The sequence below is a fragment of the Mya arenaria genome, chromosome 15, assembly GCF_026914265.1.
Source record: "Mya arenaria isolate MELC-2E11 chromosome 15, ASM2691426v1".
NCBI classification, from domain to species: domain Eukaryota; kingdom Metazoa; phylum Mollusca; class Bivalvia; order Myida; family Myidae; genus Mya; species Mya arenaria.
In genome coordinates this window covers 10,857,385-10,877,812 of record NC_069136.1, presented here as the reverse complement: position 1 = coordinate 10,877,812, position 20,428 = coordinate 10,857,385, and the positions used below count along the sequence as shown (strand labels likewise).

Genomic DNA, 20,428 nt, shown 5'->3' with positions numbered 1-20,428 from the left:
CCAAAAACAATAGGGGTCATCTACTGGTCAGGCCCAACCTCCAAGTCAAGTTTGAGGGCCATGGGTGCAGGCATTGTTGAGTTATCACATGAACAACCTTTTACCATTAAAGGTCACTGTGACCTTGACCTTTGACCCATTGAGCCCAAAAAGCAATAGGGGTCAGCTACTGGTCAGGCCCAACCTCCAAGTCAAGTTTGAGGGGCATGGGTGCAGGCATTGTCACGTTATCACTCGGACAACCTTTTACCATTCAAGGTCACTGTGACCTTGACCTTTGGCCTGATGACCCCCAAAAACAATAGGGGTCAACTACTGGTCAGCCCCAACCTCCAAGTCAAGTTTGAGGGCCATGGGTGCAGGCATTGTCACGTTATCACTCGGACAACCTTTTACCATTCAAGGTCACTGTGACCTTGACCTTTGGCCTGATGACCCCAAAAAACAATAGGGGTCAACTACTGGTCAGGCCCAACCTCCATGTCAAGTTTGATGACCATACGTCCAGGGATTGTTGAGTTATCACTCGGACAAGCTTTGGTCTACCGACGGACCGACCGACCGACCGACATACCGACATGCCTGTGCAAAGCAATATACCCCTCTTCTTCGAAGGGGGGCATAAAAAGTCAAAATTAAAAGTAAGCAAGAAATGCTGCAATGCAACAAAAACAGGTTTTCAATGATTAACAGACAAACATGATTAATTAATCCTTTGTTGTGAGATTAAGTTTCAATAGTTTTTTATTTTGCAATCCCATGAAAGTTCTCTAAAAGCTCTTTCTATATACTAAGTTTGGTCACTATATGTCAACACTAACTAGTTATTCAGTACTAACAATTTTCTATTTATATTAACAGTAACCTTGACCTTGATCCTAGGAGCTGAAAATGTAATCCTATGTAGAATCTCAATTAACTCTACCCATATACCAAGTTTAGTCATGCTCTGTCAAAAAATTATAAGGTACCATAGGTGTATTTGATGCTGCCCCCTGCTGACTAGCCCACAAAACAATGTCATTTTTAGACTATCTGCGCATGCGTGCTGGTAGTCTTAAGACCGCAAACTCCAAAGAACTACTTCTTTTCATGTCGTTTTAACCCATTTTTTTGTCTCAATGCGCTCTATGTTTAACAGAATGACGACGAAATCATATAAATAGATAAGTTGTATTGCGGTCCGAGTATGAGTTCTTGCTTGTTCGGCTATTTCCGCGCTGTATTTCTGTATCCCGGCGTTTTATTTTTAGCAGAATATAACTAATAGATCGTTATATTTATAAGATTCATGTGGGTCAAAATAATGGAGGCTCTGGTAGGAAGGTAACATACTGATATTCACTCTGAGCTGAGCCCAAGATGTTCAAGAAATCATTACCGACCGCAAGTGTACCATCGCCTGCAGGGTTTGTTATTATAACCTGGTTTGACAATGAAGCACGCTTATTTGTAATGGTGTATTTTTGATATTACTTTTATGAGACAAGAAACAAAATTGATTGTCTGAAAGTCAAAATAGTTGTATCCCAGGTTTCACGTTGCTAATGCTTCAAATACTATGATTTGCCTGCTATACCATAACAAAATACTATTTATTCTATGATTTTTTAGGCGTATACTTTTCTAATAAGATGTTTTCATTTTTTTACGTAAACGCTTTGTTCCGGTGTATCCTTGGCATAGTTTTGGACATTAGGCTTTCAATTTATTCTAACGCAAATGCCCTGATACGACAGTGAGTTTTGCATACGTTTGATGAAGCAAAGTAGTTCGGATTTAACTTTAAAACATCCAAAGAGTGCGAGGCATTCATAACAGCACTGCCTAGTATTATTTCTACACAGATACGTGCATAAAACATAAATAACATTTATTTATCAATAAAACTTGAAAAAGCACAATCATATTCCCATTCTTAGAACAGACAATTTCCGATAATCTAAAAATAGTTTCAACTACATTAACTGACTGATTTTCTAAAAATAGTTTCTACATACATTAACAGACCACATGTTTGTCCTCACCGCGGGAAAACGACCATCTGATAAGCTCTGCATTTTGATAGGAATTATTGCTAAAGTTGCTCGTAAAAATCAAAATTATTTTCCTTACAGAATTAAAATGTGTATGTTCATAAAACTTGCCTTACATATGATATCAAAGCAAAGCACCGAAAAACCTTTAGAAGCGATTGAAAGGGGCATGCATAAATGTAACTTTAAATACATGAGGATACGTTGACTGAAGTGATAAGCTGTGCATTTTGAATGGAATTATTGCTGAAGTTGTAAAAAAAAATATTTTCCTTAAACAAAACGTGTATGTTCATAAAAGGAAATGCTATATATGATGTATTGTATTTTCCTATCGTATGATATCTAACCAAAGCAACGAAAAACATTTAGAAACGATTGATAGGGGCATGCATTGTAAGTTTGTAACATTAAATACATGGGGATGGGGGATTACGACGATTGATGTGACATTTACATAAACAAAATGACACAAGACGCCATAAAATAGATATAGATATGTATGTTTCCTCGCCCAGTGTAGGCACAAGCGCTCTTGGCCCGCGGCACATTTTTCACTTTTATCTATGGTCCCTTTACCCATTCCCATAATTCAAATAAAATTTGCAACTCTCACATATTTCCCCGCAGATAGTCTTTCAGCGCCTCGCGCTTTGATTATAACTAGGTTTCACTTCACAGTGAAGACCTGGTATCAAATATAAAATGTGTCGATCAAAACCTTGGAACAGGACGCCAACAGCAACACTGGGGCAAGTAGTAAAGCCTCCTTATTCTTCCAATAATCGAGCTTAACATGGTCAAAATTTAACATGTTCACTAAAAAAGCACACTTTTTAGGAATTTAAAATACAAAACAAATATACACTACAGCAAAAGGTGTAGGGTCCGCGGAAAAAATAGTGATCAGTCAGGTTAGTGGAAACAAACAAAAATTTTTTTCACACAGTGGGCTATTTTAAAAGTTGGTCAAATATGACTCCATTGTAACCTTTTATTGTTCATTTAACTAATTAAGACCAATACCTGTCAGTATATGCAAAGATCTTGCAAATAATGCGGTTAAAAAGCGTTAAAGAGAATACATCTGTACATAATGCTATTTCAGTTAAAAAGATACTTGTGCTAATTTACACACATTGAACATAAACTCCAATTAACAAATGCACAATGCAATAGTACATGCACTCATTAAACAAATAAAACATTTAAACAAAAGATGTTTAAAGACATTGTGCTAGATTAAAGAAGGTATATATCAGCAATGATTGTAATATTGACTTTTGACCTAATGCTCATTAAGGATAATCAGCTGGTCAAGTCATAGCTACTAAAAGGTATTAATTGTCTGAGATATAAAACAAAAAATAATGTTTTGCTAATAACAGTAACTGTGACTTTGATCTACTGGTTTCAAAAACAAGAAGGAATTGATGTAAGAGGGGGCTGCTTAAGGGCGCAACCTTTTGACACATGCCTCTCCCTCAGAAACAAAATTGATACAGTTTTAAATGTTTGCAGTTGGGTTCAGGAAATTTTGAACAATTCACAATTGAAATAAAAAGTACCCCCATCCCTTAATTGGCTAGTGGTTTTATCCTGTTTTTGTGCAAACTAGCACAAAGTTACAAGGTCCACAAACATGTAACTCGTTTTAAAGTTATTTTGCATTTTTTCTATTATAATACTGATGGATGTGACCCAACAACACCATCACCTTAAACACTACCAGGTAATATCAGATCTGCTTTTAAATCCATCAAACATTTTCAAAATGTTGAATAGATTAAATAAGTTTAATAACATATAAATGGAAAAACTTATTATATAATTAACAGCAAAAACATTGGCTCTAAAACATAATTTATCTTAAAGTCCTGTTTAAAGTTGCTCTCTCACAGGCGGATTGACCGATTTGACAACTTTTTTGTCTTGGAATGAGGTATTTTTTTGCATTAATGTCTGGAAAACAGTGATATTTATGACTGCTGACAAAAGATTAGATCATTTTTTTTATTTATATATGGAAATTAATGTTTTATGGCTTAATGAGTTACGCTTTAAAAAATTCAGCAGTTTTTCACACAATTAAGATCTGTCCTATTCTTTTATCTTAAATGAATTTAAAACTGAAGGATGGTTCAGAGACAAAACATGTAAAATAATGTCAAAACTGTCAATCTGTAGAGTGCAGCTGTAATGTAAGTTCTATAATTCAAAAACACAAAACTGTGTTCCCGATTGCTGTAAGGAGTGGAATGAAAATACAAAAACTTAAATAAAATTAAGATCCAAAATGACCCTAATTTGTGATCATCAAGTTTCTGACACAACGCCTGTCAGTATTTACAGTTACATACACAAATAATGATTTGCAATGCAAATGAGCTCCTGCTGAATTTCAGCCAGACCCTGTTACATATGCATTGGACTGATATATCAATCGCTAAATATTCATGGTCTAAGGTCAAAGAATTCAAGAGTCATTGTGCAGAAGAACCACTTTTTCCTATGACCTTAACCTTTGACCAACAAACTTTAAATGCAATACTGGTCATGTTCCAGGTTGAAGCTAACTTACCATTAATGTTTTATGGTCTAAGGTCAACCCACAAAATGTATTTACTTGGTATTTAAAAAATAGGTGTCTGTTTGCAGACATATAGTGCATGTATTCCCATTTTTACAATAGGTTGCAAAACATATATGAAATCCTATAAGGCCAATAAACAAAGCAGCCATAAATAGGTCTTTTATATCTCAGCTTCTCTCTCAGGGCTTTATCACCTTCTTTGCTAGGGGCCGAAATTAGGCTACTTCACAATTGGGAAAAATGGCATATTTTCCCAATATCCAGATATTTTTTTCCCAATTACCAGATTTTTCCAAAAAAGGATGATCCTACTTCAAAAATTTGCAATAAAAAATTATTTTGTTTGCGCAAATTATTCTGTTTATCTTTTAAGTTAACATAAGAAGAATGCTGTATAATTTAAACATTATTCGAGGACCATCTAGTCCATATATTGTTATCAACTCTCTAGAATCAACTCTATGAAAATTAAAACTAATCTCTCTCCCTCTCTTTTCATTGTGTCATGTTAAAGAAGGAAAGTCACAGACATGATTTCTCCCCCAATAAGATCTACATACATGTTTATTAATTGGAAGTCCATTCATTTTAGATTTTTTAGCTTGGCCTTGTGGAGTGTTTGTACAAATTTCATATTGAAAAGGTCATAATTGAAAAAAAATCAGCTAGAAGTAGACTCACATGTAAGATATGAGCCTGTTTTTTTGTAACATGAGTTCCAAGTTTCATATGGATACCTTGACCCGTGTTTAAAAGGTGTCTTCAATCCTCATATGTGGAATTTCCCAATTTAAGACGTTTACGCATTTAAATTTCCCAAATTGCAGAATTTCACGCGTTTAAATTTCCCAATATGAATAGGCTAGGCTCTTCACAATTTTTTGTGTGAAAAAGCCCTGTCTCTGCAAGCCAAGCTAAGGTAATTCCATCCAAAGAGCATGCAAACTGTCTGTTGAAGAGATTCTCATGAAGAACAATCCTTGATATTCATTCACTTCCTTCTGAGCAGAGATGTTTCAAATTGACAGCCTGAAATTTCAATGTACATATTTGTAAATATTCAAAGTGAGTTTTTAAATTGTTTACATAAAGTGATGTTACATAAAATGTTGCCCATACACTTTAATTATTAAACAGTTATTTTACACATATAAAGCTATTGCATTTACTTCATGAAAACAAATTCATGAAACAAATGATATAATTTACTTTGTCTGTATGTAATCATTTATAACTATGTTTTAAAAAGGTTATTATTTTAAGTTTTAATTACAAAAATGTTGATATTGAGGACATTTAGATAGTTTCATTCTTACCCAAGGTAGAGGTGCAGATTGTATGTATCCATAGGCCTACTGCAGATGTCATCTTGTAGATGTTGTCATGGCTGCTACTGAGATCATGGACTCAATGGTGTGGTCAACTGTTGGTCCAAGCAGCCATATGACTGCCATCACTATTGAAGGCTCTGGATGAATGACCAGCTCCTTAACAAAATTATTATTCATAGTATGAGATGCATTGTTTATTACATATCATATGTGTATCATTTTTGTGCCCACTCATCAACTCAATGCTCTTTAAATCATTGTTTTTATTTTATTAAATCCTGTACTTGTTTACAATGTATATACATTTCTTTAAGACCTGGCACAAACAATATGTGTGGTATCTTACAAAATTTCAAACGCAAAGCACAGTCTTACCAGTTGGCTTTTCAACTTGGTTTCATTCTTCTTCATTCCAGAAGCAAGCTGGTGTAGACAGACAGCACGCACTTTATGATGATGTTGGTGGTGGCCATTTTGTGCTTCAGAGGCACATCTGTTGTCTGTGCTTCTTATGGCTTGTTCACTACTACAGGTCTCTCTGGTCCAAATCTATATAGATAAATACACATTGAACATCTGTCATTCAACTTCCTACATTGTGAACGTCACATATAGAGATACATTGTGTATATGGTTAAAAAAATGAATTAACTAAGAAAAGAGCTTTTAAAATTACAGACCAGTCGAACTCCCTACTATACATGGTAAGCGGACAAAGTACAGAGCTATAGACCATAAATTCCTGTCATAGCCACCAGTACCATTTATATATATGTAGTGTGGGTGTGCCAAGACAAAACCACTCAACTTCGGAGTTCGAAAATATTTATTTATATGTTGTCGAACGCAACCAGGCACGTCTAAATAATAATTAAATATGAATGAATATTTGAGCTCAAAGATAAGAGCGAATATTAAATAAGTAAGAATATAGTAACAACTGTTACAATTGAAATCTTGACTTGCGTCGATGATGATTCAGAACGGAATGATTTATGTGTATATATAAATAAGGGCGTGTGCGATGAAGCGGGAAAAAGGGGAAAAGGCATTATGCACCAATCAATCACTCTATAAATTTAGACAAACTCGCATAACCAGTATTCACGCTCTGACGCACTCGGACATAGACGGACATTGACGGACATAGACGGACAGTAACGCACAGAGGACAATAACCACGTAGCACAACACTAAACACGACGATACACAAACAATACAAAACAATATACGATATAGAACCATACCAAACACACAAACTGATAAAATACTGAATTATGCACCGTGCTACATATATATTAATATAAATTAATTTGTCCAACTTCAGTGCTTTAGCTATGAACACCAGTATAAAGATATATGGCCAATTGTCAAACTACAGTGCTTTAGAACGGGTCCCAAAACTATGAACACCAGTATAGAGATATATGGCCAGTTGTCAAACTACAGTGCTCTAGAACGGGTCCCAAAACTATGAACACCAGTATAGAGATATATGGCCAGTTGTCAAACTACAGTGCTTTAGAACGGGTCCCAAAACTATGAACACCAGTATAGAGGTATATGGCCAGTTGTCAAACTACAGTGCTTTAGAACGGGCCCCAAAACTAAGTACATCAGTATAGAGGTATATAGTCAACAGTCAAACTACAGTGCTTTAGAACGGGTCCCCAAACTAAGTACACCAGTATAGAGATATAAGGCCAGTTGTCAAACTACAGTGCTTTAGAACGGGTCCCAAAACTATGAACACCAGTATAGAGATATATGGCCAGTTGTCAAACTACAGTGCTTTAGAATGTGTCCCAAAACTATGAACACCAGTATAGAGATATATGGCCAGTTGTCAAACTACAGTGCTTTAGAACGGGTCCCAAAACTATGAACACCAGTATAGAGATATATGGCCAGTTGTCAAACTACAGTGCTTTAGAACGGGTCCCAAAACTATGAACACCAGTATAGAGATATATGGCCAGTTGTCAAACTACAGTGCTTTAGAACGTGTCCCAAAACTATGAACACCAGTATAGAGATATATGGCCAGCTGTCAAACTACAGTGCTTTAGAACGGGTCCCAAAACTATGAACACCAGTATAGAGATATATGAGCAACAGTCAAACTACAGTGCTTTAGAACGGGTCACTTGACTATAACACCAGTATAGAGATATATGGCCAATTGTCAGTCTACAGTTCTTTAGAACGGGTCCCTTAACTATGAAAAACAGTATAGAGATATATGGACACTTGTTAAACTACAGTGCTTTAGAACGGGTCCCTTAACTATTAACAACAGTATAGAGATATATGGACACTTGTTAAACTACAGTGCTCTAGAACGGGTCCCTTAACTATGAACAACAGTATAGGGATATATGGACACTTGTTAAACTAGTGCTCTAGAACGGGACCCTTGACTATGAACACCAGTATAAAGATATATGGCCAATTGTTAAACTACAGTGCTCTAGAACGGGTCCCTTAACTATGAACAACAGTATAGAGATATATGGACACTTGTTAAACTAGTGCTCTAGAACGGGACCCTTGACTATGAACACCAGTATAAAGATATATGGCCAATTGTTAAACTACAGTGCTCTAGAACGGGTCCCTTAACTATGAACACCAGTATGGAGATATATGGCCAGTTGTCAAAGTACAGTGCTTTAGAACAGGTCCTTAACTATTAACACCAGTATAGAGAGATATATGGCCAGTTGTCAAACTAGTGGTTTTGAATGTGAATTCTACCTTTGGTCACCAGTACAGAGATAAAGGCCCATTGTCTAACTACATTTCCTTTAGATTTACAATGTATTTTTATCATCCCCTTAGCTTAGCTCACTTACATGTATTTTATGTAAATCATTAGAACACAATATTGCCTCAAATCTCTCTGCACATCTGACCGAACACAATATTCTCTATGACCTACAACATGGCTTTCGAGAAAAGCGCTCATGCGAAACTCAACTTATTGAGCTGACCGACAATCTTGTAAGAATCACTTCATCAGGTAATCAAACTGACTTAATTCTTTTGGACTTCAGCAAAGCTTTTGATAAGGTAAATCATTTCAAACTTCTATTCAAACTACAGGATTAAGGTGTTTGTCCACAGGCTCTCAAGTGGTCTGAGGCATTTCTCCTTCATAGAAGTCAGATAGTAGTCTTGGATGGCGATCATTCTGAAGAAGTACCCGTAACATCTGGTGTACCTCAGGGCTCTGTACTGGGTCCCTTGTTTTTCTTTATTTACATAAATAACCTCCCTTCTACTTCTAGTATCAAATCACAAGTTCGACTTTTTGCAGATGATACTGCTGTTTACCTTACCATCAATTCTCCCTCTGACTGTGCTATCCTTAAAAATGATCTCAAACAACTGAAATTATGGGAAAATGATTGGGATATGGAGTTTAATCCCTCCAAGTGTCAAGTTTTGCACATAACAAAGAATAAGCATATTATCAGAAATCGATACATTCTCCATGGCCAGATCTTAGAGCCCGAGAGCCAGTCAGAAGTGCTAAATATCTTGGTGTTGACATATCAGCAGACCTCACCTGGAACACTCATATCTCGAGAATTACCACCAATGGAAATAATACTCTCAACTTCATTAAAAGAAATATAAAAACAAAAACAGAAAGTGTCAGGACTTTAGCTTACAAAACCCTTGTCCGTCCACAGTTAGAATATGCAAGCACAATTTGGCACCCACACACAAAATCAAACACCAATAAAATTGAAATGGTTCAACGTCGGGCTATCCGTTGGGTTAAACATGACTTCTCTCCTCTCTTCAGTGTTACAAACATGCAGGAAAGTCTTGGTTGGCGCTCACTTGAACAACGTAGACTAGATTCCCGACTTGTAATGTTTTACAACATATACCATCATCATGTTGCTATTATGCTGCCATCTTATATTCAAACACCAATAAGATTTACCAGACTAATGCACCCACTATGTTTCAGACAAATTCAAGTAAAAACTGACTATCACAAATTTCCATTTTATCCTCACTCGGTTGTACTTTGGAACAGTTTGCCAAATCATATTGTCACTATCCCCACCCCTGACACATTCAAGGTGGCTGTGGCAACCATTAAGCATTAGATAAGCGAGCAGTGTTTTTATCCTTTTACCAGTTCACCAATCACTTTTTATCATGTTACCTAAATTGTGTTCTCTTTTATACCCTAGTTCTCACTTTTCTGATGTGATTTGCCTCATCAGTGTTTTATTTTATTTTTTTCACTAACAAGCCGGCGTGCACCGTTCATGTCAGTAACACTCGGAAGAGGAGTTGACATTAAACAGAGATAGATAGATAGCTAGGAGTAGAATAATTATTGTTCCCAGCTGCATAACTTGCATCAATAAAAGTTTAACACATATTTAATAGAAAATGCTCAATACCGTTATTTTCAAAGTTCTTTGAATCTGAGTCTGTCACATACTGCACATAATCTCTCAGTTCTGACAGTTTGATTTCTTTGAAAACATCCGCTAAGATGGTACAGCTCAGCATCTTGTAGAACTTTGTAAACCATGTAAATAAACAACTACACAGATATCTATGACGTTGTTTTACAATCGAGCACCTGCTAAAATATGTTATGATCATTAGTGTCATTAGTGTTTACGAACAAAAAAAATGCCACGTTCCGGTCGACGTTATATTCTATACACGCTCACAGTCTGACCATTGGAATCTATACACCCTTAAATTTTTCCGTAAAGTAAACCATGAAACTGTTGACTGCGACCATTTCAACTAGTTTTATTTCCGGATAGCCCTTTAAGCTCCCGTTTTAGTATAATAACTCTATCAAGGATTATAACTTGGACTTCCAATATGTCGACATGGATAAACAGCCTCAAGTCAACTTTGTAAGTACTCCGTCACCATGATGTGTCGCTGTGGTACGAAAGGATTGGGATCAAGTATGCTAACAGTAAAAGATAATATGACAATGATTTTACTCACAGGCATCTGAATCGTTGTTTGTCACTTGTTTCTTTTTTGTATATTAAAGACACTAAATATCTTCAGATGTGTTGTTTATCTCATTGTATATACCCAAAATGGTTTTAAACAACATTTTTGTGACAAGCAATGATTCAGATGCCTGTGATTTTACTTTGACGTTTGAAATATCAAAGACGAATATTTGAATGTTATTTTATGTATGTTTGGTTCATTATGGTACTTTGTCAAGTGTTTGTGGTTATAAATGACTGATGCATAACATTCTTAATGCAATGTCAGATTCTAATTGAGAGAATTGCTTCCATTTGTCCAAATTTTATATTCATCAATTGTGGCAATGAAAGCAGATCAGATATCATGCACAGTAGTCCAAATAATTGTACGTTGACGGATTTTTTTTAGATTTTTGATATGGCAAATCCTTCACGTACAAATTGTTTAGTATCAAAAGTGGGTAGTTGTTCCGATCAGGATTCCGGGTTAAAGCATATAGCGTCTATAAAATATCATAAAAACAAGAAATATTACCAGATAATGTTATTTTATATTAGTTCCGTACACAAAAAAATAAATATCCAACTTATAATTATGAGCTTGACGGCTTTTTTTCATTTCATTCTGTCAAAACATAACGATATATACATGAAGGGCACTTGCAAGGCTTTAGGGCACAGTTTTAAATCGCTCGGAACATTTCGGCCGAGTTGTTACGATTGTATAACGAGGTCTATCTCGAAGCTTTGTCGGAGGAGGCCGAGCTATTACGATTGTATCGAGTTATTCCCCTTCGCATAATTGTTGTCTGTGTCAGTCAACTCTCGTTTTATTGGAAAGGTAAACAACTTGTTTTAATGCATTAAATGCTTGTTTAGTGCAAAATAACATTTCACTTACATAGTAAAATATGAATGATCAATTTCAACCATAAAATACTTCACTTAAAACAATTTCAATATTTTTAAAACACCCCCGTTTTTTGCACATTCCCGTTTAGACGTTAGGGATTGGAAGAATCCCGTATAACACGTCTATTATTTTAGACTATCATGCACAGTAACGATTTTCTTTTTCCTTTTGTAATATATTTTGTAATATATCTTGAAGAATATCAAAGACTGTGGGAACTGAAAGGTTTTATACCAAGACTTACAGTCATAGTTGATAATGACAAAGTTATCAAGTATTGCATTATTCAAATATAATTTCAGGTTATGCAGATTGTTGAGAGCAATATGATGAGGGAAGGCAGGAAAGAGTCTTATTGTCTGGTAATGTTAACAAGAAAACATCTTTTTAATCATGATTTCCAATATGATATCATGTGTATTGTGATCCTAGAATTGGATTTTTTTCTTTATTGGATTTTTAGGAATATTTAACTGCTTCAGACTTTGAAATAATATCATGACAGTAAAGCAAACCACAAAGTATGTTTTAATATATTTTGCCTAATACTATCGTACAGGCCATCCATATAGCATACTTTTGTTGTAAAAAAAAACTTCTGAATATTTGCACAATAGGTTTTAAGACTTTGATTTTTTGAAGGTGATCAACAAAAGAAAGATTTTTCATAGAATTTTCTTTTATATTATGATTTAATTGCAGTATGTACTCATGGCAAAATGGTGTTCGAGAGGTAGCGAATAAGTATTTGCTTGCAGCATTGAAGAACGATAATATGTATGTGGTATTTGTTTTCTTCTAAATATGTGAATACTGTGTTAAACTTTAAATCTTGCCATGAAATAAGTATCATCTATTCGGCTATTTATACTTTGCGGAACGGAACGAAACGGAACGGAACAAACATTGAGGCACCACACGGGGCACAGCATTTTTTTTACTAATATGTAAATATATTAAATAATAATAATGATATATTGAAACTGCCTAGCGAACAGTCGATCAAGGGCTTTTTCGAACTGAACCATCTGAAAACCCACTTCTAAATGGATATTAAAATCTTCGGGACTGCAAACAGTTGTTCCGTTTCGTTCCGCAAAGTATAAATATCCCATAGAATAATGATATTTAGCGGAACGGAACGGAACAAGATTTATTTTTTCTTGTCAATGGAATTTTTCATCCTGGTATATTACAGGTACACGAATTTATTACATGCAACCTAGCTGTTTTAAAAAACTATGTTCTTGACTTAGTCAATATAGGAAATCCTATCGCCATAAAATTTATATATTTAAATGTTTTGCACTTGTTGCAGTAATTTAATATTTATTATTCATATAAACTGACGAATGAAAAAAAAATGAGTAGACAATCTAAATATTTTTTGGCGATATCAGGACCTCTTTAATATGTATCGAATGGCCATCATATCCAGTACACTCATTTTGTATTATATAAAATTCTAAAAAAATATTAATAATCATCGTAAACAAATTAAATTTGAAAACATGCTTGCCATATATAAATTGATATTACATGCACTAATAAAGTTGAAATATCACTATTACAGTCGGCATTGTGTACAAACCATGTCTTCAACTCTATAAATTGTGATTCCGTTTCGTTCCGCAAAGTATAAATATCCCCTAAGATAATGATATTTAGCGGAACGGAACGGAACAAGATTTGTAGCTGCCAACTTCCCTACATGAATCAGAGGTGGAGGACAAATGATGTCAGACTAAATGTCTTATCAAATCGGCACGGAGAACATTGCCCGCCCAAGGATCGAACTTAGACACCGACGCTCCTACTTATTGATCTAAGCGGGCGGGTTGGAAACTTCTATAATTATCGTAAACAAATTCAATTTAAAAACATATAATTTGAATGTGCATGCACTAATAAAGCTGAAATACATGTATCACTATTACAGTCAGCATTGTGTACAAACCATGTCTTCAACTCTATAAATTGTGATTCCGTTTCGTTCCGCAAAGTATAAATATCCCCTAGGATAATGATATTTAGCGGAACGGAACGGAACAAGATTTGTAGCTGCCAACTTCCCTACATGAATCAGAGGTGGAGGACAAATGATGTCAGACTAAATGTCTTATCAAATCGGCACGGAGAACATTGCCCGCCCAAGGATCGAACTTAGACACCGACGCTCCTACTTATTGATCTAAGCGGGCGGGTTGGAAACTTCTATAATTATCGTAAACAAATTCAATTTAAAAACATAATTTGAATGTGCATGCACTAATAAAGCTGAAATACATGTATCACTATTACAGTCAGCATTGTGTACAAACCATGTCTTCAACTCTATAAATTGTGATTCCGTTTCGTTCCGCAAAGTATAAATATCCCCTAGGATAATGATATTTAGCGGAACGGAACGGAACAAGATTTGTAGCTGCCAACTTCCCTACATGAATCAGAGGTGGAGGACAAATGATGTCAGACTAAATGTCTTATCAAATCGGCACGGAGAACATTGCCCGCCCAAGGATCGAACTTAGACACCGACGCTCCTACTTATTGATCTAAGCGGGCGGGTTGGAAACTTCTATAATTATCGTAAACAAATTCAATTTAAAAACATATAATTTGAATGTGCATGCACTAATAAAGCTGAAATACATGTATCACTATTACAGTCAGCATTGTGTACAAACCATGTCTTCAACTCTATAAATTGTGATTCCGTTTCGTTCCGCAAAGTATAAATATCCCCTAGGATAATGATATTTAGCGGAACGGAACGGAACAAGATTTGTAGCTGCCAACTTCCCTACATGAATCAGAGGTGGATGACAAATGATGTCAGACTAAATGTCTTATCAAATCGGCACGGAGAACATTGCCCGCCCAAGGATCGAACTTAGACACCGACGCTCCTACTTATTGATCTAAGCGGGCGGGTTGGAAACTTCTATAATTATCGTAAACAAATTCAATTTAAAAACATATAATTTGAATGTGCATGCACTAATAAAGCTGAAATACATGTATCACTATTACAGTCAGCATTGTGTACAAACCATGTCTTCAACTCTATAAATTGTGATTCCGTTTCGTTCCGCAAAGTATAAATATCCCCTAGGATAATGATATTTAGCGGAACGGAACGGAACAAGATTTGTTATTTATGACTCATTTCCTCCTTTATAATGCTTGTATAAACTTCACTTATATATAATCAGTTATCCTGCTATCCTGCGCTGCTAATGAAGACTCTTCACTTTGTTTTTAGAAATGACAACATATTAATCATATACAGAAAAGTGGAAACTATCTAATCTTACACAAATTAAATTTGAGAACATGTTTGCCATATATTTTTTTTGAAATTACATGCACTAATAAAGCTGAAATATCACTATTACAGTCAGCATTGTGTACAAACCTTGTCTTCAACTCTATAAATTGTGATTCCGCTTCGTTCCGCAAAGTATAAATATCTCCTAGGATAATGATATTTAGCGGAACGGAACGGAACAAGATTTGTAACTGCCAACTTTCCCACATGAATCAGAGGCGGAGGACAAATATTGTCAGACTAAATGTCTTATCAAATCGGCACGGAGAACATTGCCCGCTCAAGGATCGAACTACCGACACCGACGCTCCTTCCTATTGATTTAAGCGGGCGAGTTGGAAACTTATATAATATCGTAAACAAATTAAATTTAAAACATGTTTGCCATACATAATTTGATTGTGCATGCACTAATAAATCTGAAATATCACTATTAAAGTCAGCGTTGTGTACAAACCACGTCTTCAACTCTATAAATTGTGATTCCGTTTCGTTCCGCAAAGTATGCAGAAATGTGGAAGCTGTAAATGTATCAACGTAATATCATTTTAACCTTAACCATGTGGGGTGGGGTGTTGAACTTCTAAATGCAGTATTCTGCAATCTTGGTATAACAGCCCTATGTAATGGGGTAGATCAGGACTGTTTGAATAGTAAGTAATGTTGCAATTTTTTATGTTATGTATAACTCCACTGAATATGTCGTGTTTGAAAATCGGCGTTTTCATGGTTTTAACAAATTAAACGGTGTCAGTTTTGTTTTGTAAATACTAAAAGCTTGTCTTGTTCAGTTTTCCACCATGATTCACGCGAATAACAAGTCGCAATTTTTAAAATTGATACAATTTATCTGCTACGGTTGTTAATGCTGATACTGCCACTACTGTCCAAAGATCCTCAGTCCATTTCAAGTACGATATTGTATTAACACTAAGCATTTTAAACGAAAATCTCCATGGAATACCACAGGTGGTAGTAGCATAGCTTGAATACAGTATGGGCTCATGTTATATTGCATGTTATACGTAAATGAGTTAAACATATAATTCCATGTTTTATTTGTGATTGTTCAATGAACAGTTTTCTCCTAGATGTGTTTCTAGTCTTACTAGGACCAGAAAGGGCAACAGCAGCCTCAACATTGTGATCATCATAAATTGACTGATTAATTATGAATTAACATGTAATTTTATGGATTTTATATGTTTTACTTTAATGTACAGTATATGCTAGAATAGTTGCTTGTTGCCTGAATTTTAACAGTTTTTAGAATGTCAGACTGGTCCAAGTTTTTTCTTTATAGATATACGAGGGTTGAACGCAATACTGTAGTAACTCACATTTTTACCGAAATTGACTTTTTGTCATTTTTCATTGTATTTCATGGTAATACTGTACATAAGCTGTAAAAATATAAAGCTCACATTCTATTTTTTTTGTTATTTTTTCAAAAAATGCAATATAGTAGTAACTCACTAAGATAAAATGATTTACCGCAATACAGTAGTATGTCTACTTACTACAGTATTGCGGGAAATTTATTTCCTCTATCAGTGTCTTTTTCACTGCAACACTGTATAGTAAGTATCTTAACTTTATTATTACAGACAAATTATTGTTTTATTTTCTTTGCTGTAGGTACTATAATGCAATAGTAGACATTTTTGAATTAAGGGGTCAGCCTTTTCAACTTCTGAGTGAAGGTATTAATTAACCCCAAAACAAGAATTGCTTTTGCCTTCTGTGACAATCAGAATTGACTTTTCTTCAAACTTTTGGAGTAAACAAGATATTTTGTTTTTTTCAAAATATCATTCAGTAATACTTTAATGTTATACAAAATTAACAATTGTTACAAAGAGATACATGAAAAAGCAGAAATTAAGAGTATTTGCCAGTGTACGCACAAAATAGTGAAATGCAAGCATTTTTGATTAGATTTTAAATTTTTGTGAAGTGCAAATACGTATATAATTATGCTGTCAGAATTTGTCTAATATCTCCGCAGAAAAAAAGAAACTTGAGGCAATTATGTATAAATGATATAATTGATACTTAAAGCTTTATTTCTTTTTCAGTGCTATGAAATATATTTAGGCTTAGTAAATGGATGCTTGCATTCTTTTAGGATAAATTGTGTGTTGGGTACACCCCTGAGTCAGAAAGTAAATAGACACAAATGTTATAGGTAAATCAGGATGAACAAGTGGATTGGGCAGGGGATTAAGAGTTTTAAGAGAAAGTCATTTCAGTCATTAACCAGTTTTATATTTTTCATATTTTGTACTTCAAATGAAAATTTACCGTAATGATTTAATTGTGTTTTTTTTTGTTGTTGACATCTTGGAGTAATGCATAATAATTATATAAGATAAATTGTATCAATTTTAAAAATTGCGACTTGTTATTCGCGTGAATCATGGTGGAAAACTGAACAAGACAAGCTTTTAGTATTTACAAAACAAAACTGACACCGTTTAATTTGTTAAAACCATGAAAACGCCTATTTTCAAACACGACATATTCAGTGGAGTTATACATAACATAAAGAATTGCAACATTACCTACTATTCAAACAGTCCTGATCTACCCCATTACATAGGGCTGTTATACCAAGATTGCAGAATACTGCATTTAGAAGTTCAACACCCCACCCCACATGGTTAAGGTTAAAATGATATTACGTTGATACATTTACAGCTTCCACATTTCTGCATACTTTGCGGAACGAAACGGAATCACAATTTATAGAGTTGAAGACGTGGTTTGTACACAATGCCGACTGTAATAGTGATATTTCAACTTTATTAGTGCATGTAATATCAATTTATATATGGCAAGCATGTTTTCAAATTTAATTTGTTTACGATGATTATTAATATTTTTTTAGAATTTTATATAATACAAAATGAGTGTACTGGATATGACGGCCATTTGATACATATTAAACAGGTCCTGATATCGCCAAAAAATATTTAGATTGTCTACTCATTTTTTTTTCATTCGTCAGTTTATATGAATAATAAATATTAAATTACTGCAACAAGTGCAAAACATTTAAATATATAAATTTTATGGCGATAGGATTTCCTATATTGACTAAGTCAAGAACATAGTTTTTTAAAACAGCTAGGTTGCATGTAATAAATTCGTGTACCTGTAATATACCAGGATGAAAAATTCCATTGACAAGAAAAAATAAATCTTGTTCCGTTCCGTTCCGCTAAATATCATTATTCTATGGGATATTTATACTTTGCGGAACGAAACGGAACAACTGTTTGCAGTCCCGAAGATTTTAATATCCATTTAGAAGTGGGTTTTCAGATGGTTCAGTTCGAAAAAGCCCTTGATCGACTGTTCGCTAGGCAGTTTCAATATATCATTATTATTATTTAATATATTTACATATTAGTAAAAAAATGCTGTGCCCCGTGTGGTGCCTCAATGTTTGTTCCGTTCCGTTTCGTTCCGTTCCGCAAAGTATAAATAGCCCATCTATTCCAATTTCAATTTGCCAGTATTACTATATCATAATCCTAAAAGATCCTCTATAACAAAACTTTATGCAAAAATGTTTTTTTATACATTTGAAATTCTTGTAATTTCCTGCTAACAGCATTTATACCTGTGTTGCATATAAACTGATAAATGCCCAAGATTGCCAAAAAAAATGCGAACTGCTGATCTTTGATGAATGGGGATGCTTTTAATCTATATCTTTATTATTTATTTTTTTCAGGCAAAGAACAGAAAGAAAGGTTCTCTTAACATAGAAAGTAAAGAAATAATGAAGTTCACACTACAGTCTACAATCTGGATGTGTTTCCTTTGTTATTTGAACATGATTTATTTTAACTTACATAACAAGTATGCACTACAATAATGAATACCTATATTAATAGTAATGATATTCCATTAAACATGGATATGGAAAAAATATTCTTTGACAGTGCAAGATAAGATTAATCCAGACATAGTCAGAGTCTTCAGTTAACTTGGATGTGTTCCATTTGTTTCATCCACATACTTGAAATTTGTCTTGTAACTACGTGTATTTTTATGAGGTTAAGTGGTGAGTAATCAACTTTTATCATAACATTTTCTTATTTGGGGATAGTACATGTATGTATTTATGTTGACACTATGTGTACTTTCATTCTCTTCATTTTTCTGTACGAAACAAGACCAAATGTGTCATTTTAGTTTAACCATTTTAAACTGTATTTATTATACTCTTAATTGAATACCCATTCGTATATTATCAAACATTTTAACAAATTTAAATGTGTTGTTATTTTGATTATATTGTATTGGTGTCATAGGGTACATGTACATGTCCATTCCTAGCCTTCAAGATAAAACAGATATATTCTTTGTTGTAAAATGTGTTCTTTATGCATATATACGTATAGAGTGGCTACAGAGAACTCAACATTTTTCTTACAAAATATCTTAAGGGTTTCCCAGCATGTGATTGCTACATTCAGTGTACCTCATGTTATATAATACATTGTATATGATCAATAAAACAGATTAAGAACCAAAGCTGTTGCTAAATACTGTTTAAAAGCTGTATATGTACAAGACAATACTGAGACTGTATAGACACCAATGTTTGTCCTAACTTGAAGATGTATAGATAACAATAATTGCCTTGCGTTGAGGCTGTATAGATTCCAATGTTTGTCTTAAGCTGAGGCTGTATAGATTCTAATGTTTGTCTTCAGTTGAGGCTGTATAGATTCTAATGTTTGCCTTCAGTTGAGGCTGTATAGATTCTAATGTTTGCCTTCAGTTGAGGCTGTATAGATTCTAATGTTTGCTTTCAGTTAAGGCTGTATAGATTCCAATGTTTATCTTAAGTTGAGGCTGTATAGATTCTAATGTTTGCTTTCAGTTAAGGCTGTATAGATTCTAATGTTTATCTTAAGTTGAGGCTGTATAGATTCTAATGTTTGTCTTAAGCTGAGGCTGTATAGATTCTAATGTTTGTCTTCAGTTGAGGCTGTTCAGTTGAGGTTGTATAGATTCTAATGTTTGTCCCCAGTTGAGGCTGTTCAACGTCCAATGTTTGTCCCTACTTGAAGCTGTATAGATTCTAATGTTTATCTTAAGTTGAGGCTGTATAGACTCCAAGGTTTGTCTTAATCTGAGGCTGTATAGATTCCAATGTTTATCTTAAGTTGAGGCTATATAGATTCCAATGTTTGTCTTAAGCTGAGGC

The 20,428-nt window shown here is 34.4% G+C and overlaps 2 long non-coding RNA genes across 2 annotated transcripts; one reads left to right on the top strand and one right to left on the bottom strand.

Annotated features, from left to right (window-relative positions):
• LOC128220767 (uncharacterized) lies at positions 1-10,522 on the bottom strand. The gene is made up of 4 exons (XR_008258850.1): positions 10,391-10,522; positions 6,336-6,509; positions 5,946-6,116; positions 1-5,658 (listed from the first exon to the last, which is right to left on the bottom strand). It is a non-coding gene; the product is annotated as an uncharacterized LOC128220767 (long non-coding RNA).
• A 220-nt stretch (positions 10,523-10,742) lies between these two features.
• LOC128220768 (uncharacterized) lies at positions 10,743-19,661 on the top strand. Its single transcript, XR_008258851.1, has 4 exons — positions 10,743-10,864; positions 12,173-12,232; positions 12,573-12,647; positions 18,944-19,661. It is a non-coding gene; the product is annotated as an uncharacterized LOC128220768 (long non-coding RNA).
• The last annotated feature ends 767 nt before the right edge of the window (positions 19,662-20,428 follow it).